Below are 8164 nucleotides of genomic sequence, written 5' to 3' on the forward strand. Positions count from 1 at the left end.
CACGATGTTTTCCTTCACCGTTTGAGACACGTGATATGTAATTTCTTAAAATTCACACAACTGAAAAGTTGGAGGTGCATGCCCCGGACCGGATTCGAACCCAAACCCTACGGAATCAGAGGCAGAGGTCATATCCACTGGGGTATCATGGCTCTATATAAAAACATTACATTAAGGGAAACATAACAAGAAACTAATATACAACAGAAACATCATAACATCAAAACGATTGACATCAACAAAGCAACCGTTTCATCCAATTAGGAGACCATAAAACTGATAAACTATGACACATGCCGATTTGTAAACCAAATAACCATATCATGTCATTAATGACAATAAAATAGAGTTCAAAATCGTTTATTTTTATGTTTATCAGGGATAGATTAATATTTGTAGGGTGTAATAGTGAGACGAAACATAGTTCTCATTAGAGAAAACAAATCAAAATAATTAGGCAATAAAAGGCGGGCATGTTCCCATTGTGATATAATTTCCTAGATTGAGTTTTATTACCAATTTGATTGTTACAAATTTGTTTATAGGCGCTCAGTTTTTTTTATATTGTTTTGATGTTCCGCGTATTGGGGTGAGGTTATTTTTTGCTTTAGTTATGAGTATCAATGATACTTGATAGATAAGTATTTTTTTCATTACAATTTGTTAGCATTTTGTTCCATTACTTAGCCGGTTTGTAGTTTGTCTCGTAAGATAAGTAATAGCAACAGTTATTTGGTAGGTAACTAGGTATTGATTGCTATTGTAGTGTTGAAGGCTCTGTTTAACTTAGTGTTCTTAATTTTACTTTGATAGAGCCCTATTTTGCTTGACAGAATAAAGCTATTTTGTTATTAACAAACATAGCTTATCGGTTGGTGCCGGCAGGAACTAAAGGGCCCAAATCATTCAATCAATCACACGGCCCTAGGCACTTACTAAGTGTGCTAAGTGGATAAGGAGGGCTTGGCCGTAAGCAGTAAAATATCGCGAACGTACTCTAATGTATGCTAATAATAAAAAGGGAACTAAGATCGTACCCTGTGAAACACCTTTTTAAAAATTAAACTGATATCGCATAAAGTAGAATAATAGATGCCAATTTTTGAATTACAAAGAAAGACTTTTCGAGCTATAAAACGTAGTTAACTGTAGATAGGTACTTACCTACACAAAAGTCCTTGTCAATTATTAACCATTTAGTTTTTGAGTTTTTCAAATAATTGAGCAATTATTATTAGTCCTCCCAATTACTAATATCACATCAACTTGTATAATTATTTTATTCCATTAGATTACCATGGCCACTTAATAAAATTTGTTCCTTCATATAATTAAACGATTTACCTTCGTTAAGCCAATGGATGGACGATAGACGATGAATTATGGGAGATCATGGATTTTCATGGTGTATTAGCCTGTAATTATACCAATCTGTGAAGGTAGGCGCCACGCAATTAATGGAGTCGGAATGCTTGTTGTAGAAACAATTAGTTCTGATAACATTTGAGATTACAAAACAAAGACCTTAAGAATTTACATTGTCAACTAATTATTATCGAGCATACCTTTTGAATCGATGAATTTGTAGGTCAATACTGCAACCTATAATAGCTCAAATAATAATTCATTAACTAAAAAGCGAAAAGTAACATCATAATATTATTATGTTCTACCTGCTGATCAGTTTAAAGACGGTGATAAGCCGGTGTCTTATTCATTTAAGCCGTTTCTGAAAGAACCTCATGAAATAGCACTATCTGAAAACAATTTAGAAGACACTAGTCATCCATATAATTTTCAAAAGTTCAGATCCTGACACGATGAATATGTGACCACATGGGGAGTATACCTTTTAAAACGAAAAAAGGATTTTTCAAATCGGTTAAGGAGTCTTCGAGTAATCGATGGACATACATGAAAAATAACATAGGAACCGATCAACCTGAGAACCTCCTCCTTTTTGAAGTCGGTTAAAAAGAAAAAGAGGAAAATCAGACAAGAGAAAATAGTTAGAGATTTCGCATGACGAAATGCGTCGCGGTATCATGCTGATTTCAGAGTTAGGTCGTTTTCCTCCTCGGAAAAAAAATAGAACACAAAAAATACGAAAGTGAAGAGCTCTATCAAAGAAAGACACACTGAACAAGTATATGTGTGCGTACACGGTTTATGTTTATTGCACACCTATAAACCGATCATTCTTTAACTTTCATCAGAATTAGTCTCATTACACCGGTAATATAACGTTTAATTACATTTTAAGATCGTATAACAGCCTTAACTCTTTCACCGACGCCGCTGAGCGTCGCATTGAATTCGCAAGTGTGTAACTCAATCATTAAAGTTAGGGTCGTGCTTAAGTGATGGTGCGAAGCTACATTTTTATAGCACAAGTATACAAGCAACAGTTTTATAGAACAGTTAGGGATAATTGTTGTGAAATAATCTAACGAGACCTATAAGAAAATTGTGACTGAACTCATGGAAAGAGTACAAAATAATGCCTATGAAGTGAATAAGTTGACTTCTAACACTATTCAAAGAAGCAAAAAATTTGGGAAAGTGGTTGTGTTTTTTGTTTACGGCTGTCTGATTTATATACGTGAAACGAAAATGTGTACGAAATTACGAAAATTTCGGATCTCTCTCCGACACTGCGTACGAATTGTCCGATTCTTTAGCAATCGAGCTGCAGAGAGGTAAATTTGGATAGATTTTTTAATTGTCCCTTGAATTTTAATTGAGACTTATCTATATTACAAAGTGATTGCAATATCAATGTTATTAAAACTTTCTATTGCTCTAGCAATTGGATAGCCAATATAATTAATTTATTTTGAGCGATAATTATGGACTGTAATACAATAATATCGCTTTGCTTACGTGTTTAAAAGGTGAGCTATATTTACAAGTTTGCTTGGCAAAGTTTCAAACAACATTATTACTTGACGCAAGGATGCTTTAATTGCATTCTCACACCTATCGTATGCGATGTATATCGCATGCTCTTTTTGTGCGTTCGATAAAGTATCACATTGGCATAATAAACAGGTAAACTGATAATTAACTGAGCTCTTTTTCCATGGTAATTTGCTAAATGTAATACTTAGTTAATACAGCCGGTTTTCAAAAGGATACCTGTGGTGTATCTACTAGCAGTGTAGAATTTATGACGATTTTTAATTTTAAATACGTTACTTTGTTCGTATGAAATTCAGTTTTTCATAATTGCCGCAGCGGCCATTGGTTTTTCTGGTAGAAAAAGTAGCGTATATTTTATCCAATAGCCTGCTTGCTCTACCTTCTAGTTCTTCTAGTGAAATTCTTATTAAAATCCGTCGAACCGTTCTAGAGTCCAACAAACAAAAGTGACAAAAAGTTTAAGTTTGTGCGTGTCAAACAAAGAAACTTTGTCAAACAGACAAAGTTAGTATCGTGTAAATAACTATAAACTAACAGTTATTTTGAAATCCTAGACACGTCAATTTTATTTAAAATAGCAGAATCTCGTGGTTTCACCTGCGTAGTTCCCATTAGCGTGGGATATCGGGGATAAAATATGCCTTCTTACTCCCTGATAATGTATTTTCTATTAGTTTCTATTTTTCAAATCTGTCCAAAAGTTTTTGAGTTTAGTTTTTAAGTAAAAAGTAGAGGAAAAATTCCTGTTCCTCTTTACAATATTACTAGCCTACACCCCGCGTTTTCAGCCACGTATTTCCCTTTCCCGTGAGAATACGGGTTTAAAATATAGTCTATGACACACAAATAACGTGACTTTCTAGTGGTAAATGAATTTTCATAATAGGTTTGCAGATCTAGAGAGATCTATAACCCCATTCAATACCACAAACATTACTTCTCTATGAATAAACGTACAGCAAATTACCTATAATGCTAAAAAGGTGCCTTACATTATGCATTTCAATACGAAAAACCCCATTCCAAATGCCAGATAATTTAAGAGAAAATCGCAAACAGAATAGAACTATATTTTTATCGGTTATTTTTTGTCATGTGGTTGGATAATCAGTCTATGGCTCAGGGATTTTCTTTCTTCAAAAAAAAAAATATTTATTCCCTCTCCGTAAAAGTATCGCAAAGTAAATAGAGAAAAATATCGAGCATTTACAAAATAGAATCACAAAGTTCCCCCACACTCGCGCCCGCGTACGGCTTTTGCCAAAGAATGTAATTAACAGAACACCAATAAAAATAATTGGGAACAAAAAGCGATCCGCTCTCGCCGCCATTTATTATTTTGATTACCCTTGTTATTGTTATGGCTGTGGCGGCGCCTTGCACCGAGACTCCCTGCAACACAGTGTTCCACTGTGTACACACACTTTTGAATAGTGTAACTTTTTCCTAAGAAAACTTTATCGTGTTCGTGTAGCTGGAAAACAGTTATATTGTTATCATTTTATGACTCAGACCAATTATTGTATAGGACCTGCCTCGCAATTAGTTACTTTTCTGTCAAAGTATATGATCAACGATCTAATGCGATTATAAAAACTGTCTCTATAGTATCGATGTTAAATAGTTGTAATCGTGTTCGTCGGTTAAAGAGCTCCGTAAAAATACCTTTTTGTGTAATTTAATTGTGTAAAAAACGGGCAAAAACTTCTAGTTTAGTAAAAGATATATACCAAATCTAAGCTCGTTTTCTTCAGAAAATGACAGACAATTTTGTTCGTGACTATGAGTGCGATACAGGTCCTTCTATAATTGGTCTGAGTTTTATGAAGCAGTTTGGATACCGGCGTGTTCGCCCTTTCGACGACGCGTTTTTCCGAGACCTTTGCACTAAAAAGTGGATATATATTCTTTTATTGTGCCGTATAATATTATGATTGTTTATATTTTATTAACAAGAGACATAACTGTCTGGATTCAAGCCCATATAAGAATTTTGTTTATGACGGGATGTTGATGATTATATTATCACTAGTGCTTGTGCGCGACTACGCCTGTGTGTCAAGGCTTTTTGATGCATTTTCCATACTAGCAATGCTTCACGGTTGTTTATATAGACTATAATCTATCTATCTCAATGCTACATTCTATCCAAATTTGTTCTACCGAAGGTTACAAATGCTCCAGAAAATAATGATGAGAAGGAAAGAAAGGAAAAGGAAGAGAAAAAGAAAAGATAAATAATCTACAGGCAGTCAGCACGATGTAATGCCACGCCACGTTGACTCTGCAGAGAATAAAAATAAAAAAAAATTGTTTATACCTACTCGTATAAATGATGTCGGCGATTGATAATGTTAGTTACAGCGAAATGCGAAAATGTCTCAAACAATACTTTTCTTCCTAATTGGATTTAATTAGATGAAATATTCAAAAAAAAAAAAAAAATTCATTTATTTCAAGTAGGCTCAGTATACAAGCACTTTTGATACGTCAGTTGACTATTTGTAAAGATTCTACCACCGGTTCGGAAGGCAGATTCTGCTGAGAAGAAACCGGCAAGAAACTCAACAGCTGTTGCTCTTTTTAAAAAAATCATACAATAATATTATAATTACAATTGATGACAACATTACAATTTCTTATAGTTTTACTTCCTGTGTGAAGGTGGAAGTTCCTGTGTGAAAGTGGTGTATTGCAAATATATCTATAAAAAGTATCAAAATACTTGGACCTTGCTCACGAGATTACCTCCATGTAGAAGGTCGAGTCAACTGTTATTGTTCCGATAGTCGTTTCAGTCAATGGTTTTATAGCGAAAAACTATAATAGCAACACCTTATGAAGCTTTCGCTTAAGTGGATCAAGAGTCGGATACAGAAGGCAGTGATTGAGACGGCGCGTATTGTGAGGAGGTTCCTCACTCTGGAGCCCAGACCACCGGTTGCTTGGGCACTCAAATGTCCCGCAGCGGGAGGGTTGATTTTTTTTTATAAGTTTTAATAGTGTTTTGTATTATATTTTGCATGAATAATATTGTTAAAAATTAAAAAAAGGAGAAATAAAATACATAAGAGAAAAAAATATATACTTACATATAATATTTATTATGCAGCATATTAATATTTCGCAATGAACATTACATAAGTTTTATCTATCACCATACATTACATCATATTTGTAAAAGAAGGCAACTAAAAAAAGTTCCAGGCCCCGGCGAGATTCGAACTCACGATCTCCTGTTTACTAGACAGGCGCTTTAACCAACTAAGCCACGGCGCCGATGGCCGATTGGACAAAAATTCACATGAAATTGCAAAAGCTGAAAAACCTTGGAGCCCTGACTATGGGTTGCTCGGGTCCTGAAGTTTTGCCACGGGAAAGCTGGTTATTTTTATATACATATTTTTAATAGAGTTGGGGAAAAAAATACTTGAAACTATAGTAAAAGTTAAGAAATAAATGAGACAATCAAAAATAATCATTAGGTAAATACATTGTCAATACACATAAATAATAATATAATTCTGAGAGGACACTCGAGCTCAGCAGTGAGTCGTATATGGGTTAATAACGTATAAATAAAATTGAAGTGTCCGTCTGTGATATCTTAATAACTGTATTTTTTCAAGTGCTTGCAGCTATTTACACCACAATAAAACATAATTAAGCTTTTTCAAAGTTTTTTCTGTATTTCTTTTGATAATCTCTGGAACAGTTGGCCAGATTTTTATGAGACTTTCACTGGAAGATAGAGGAGGTTATGGAGCAAAGGGGCGGCCGGAACTTTACTAGGCAACCTATTTGCAAATTGTCAATGTGAATATTTTCAATCATTTATTTTTTATCCGAAATAAATAACATATGCAAGTTACAAATTGCAAGTTGTACATTATTAAAACTAGACAATTATCTTAATAGTTAACTAAAAGATAACGCATTTCCTTGAGAAGTTTACCTGTTTAAAGGCAATTGTGACCATTACATGGCTATGAGATAAGAAAATTACACGTAACGTAGCAATGATTGACGGGTAAAATAATGGTGTTTTGTTATCAGTGTGCCTAGTGGGAGTTTTCAATATTTTCATACTGTTACTATTGCGTTAACGTAAACGCGAATATATATGGCATTGAAACAGTTGTGCAGTAGTGCCACTAGATGGCGTTGTTTCAATTCCTTAGAAATTCGCGTTTACGTTAAATTAAAAACGAAGAAATTTTTTAAACTAATAACTCCTACGTTTACCTCACATACTCATTATTCATCTTCACAGCAGTTGGAAATTAAGTTACCGGGTAAAATCATCTCTCTTAACATACATTTTTCCAAGTTTGTACATTTAACTTTGAATTAAAATAAAACATTGAATTACCGTACGGAATTATTTTATTTGCTCGCAATAGTAGTGAAAAATATATTGTAACACGCGGGGCTAAACCCATTATAAACTTGGTTTCTATTTAGCGGCTCTCACCTTGCGTCTCGGGCCCTAAAAATACCTCGTATGTAAAGGGTCGTTTTAACCCCTTGTATCTATCGTATCTACTTTTTGGTTTAAGAGATCTTCGACTGAAACGACTTGGGAACATTAACGGTTGACTTTCCAAAATGGTGATAATTTCGTGAGCAAGGTCGGATAATTTTAATGTATATATGCAATTGTAATAATTTCTTTTCTGCTTTCTAGACTATATTATGCACAGTAATTTTGTCATTATAAGTATAATCAACTTTTATTATAGTTTAAAAAGAAAATTAATTTCAAAACGACCTAATTGCTACGACATATTTTATCTTAAAGTGTTTTGTTTCAAAGTACAGAAATTACGTATTAACTAATTCCTGAAATTGTTCCTTCTCACGCGACCCAGCAATAAAACGAGAGTTAATAGTTCTTTGTCTTTACGGTTAAATTAAATTTGCTTTCTGTTTATGTTCGCCAAATAGAGGAATAATGCTAAAATATTAATAATTAATATTTTTCATTCCATATACAAAAGTCGTGATAGCCGAGTGGATATGACCTCTGCCTCCGATTCCGGAGGGTGTGGGTTCGAATCCGGTCCAGGGCATGCACCTCCAACTTTACAGTTGCGTGCATTTTAAGAAATTAAATATCACGTGTCTTAAACGGTGAAGGGAAACATCTTTTAGAAACTTGCATACCAGACAATTTTCTTAATTCTATGCGTGTGTGAAGTCTGCCAATCCGCATTGGGCCAGCGTGGTGGACTATTGGCCT

General features: G+C 34.2%; 1 non-coding gene across 1 annotated transcript; it reads right to left on the reverse strand.

Annotated features, from left to right (window-relative positions):
* Positions 1–6127: 6127 nt before the first annotated feature.
* Trnat-agu (transfer RNA threonine (anticodon AGU)) lies at positions 6128–6201 on the reverse strand. Its single transcript has one exon. It is a non-coding gene; the product is annotated as a tRNA-Thr (tRNA).
* Positions 6202–8164: the final 1963 nt, after the last annotated feature.

This window comes from Bicyclus anynana, chromosome 3 (genome assembly GCF_947172395.1).
Source record: "Bicyclus anynana chromosome 3, ilBicAnyn1.1, whole genome shotgun sequence".
In the NCBI taxonomy this organism is placed as follows: Eukaryota; Metazoa; Arthropoda; class Insecta; order Lepidoptera; family Nymphalidae; genus Bicyclus; species Bicyclus anynana.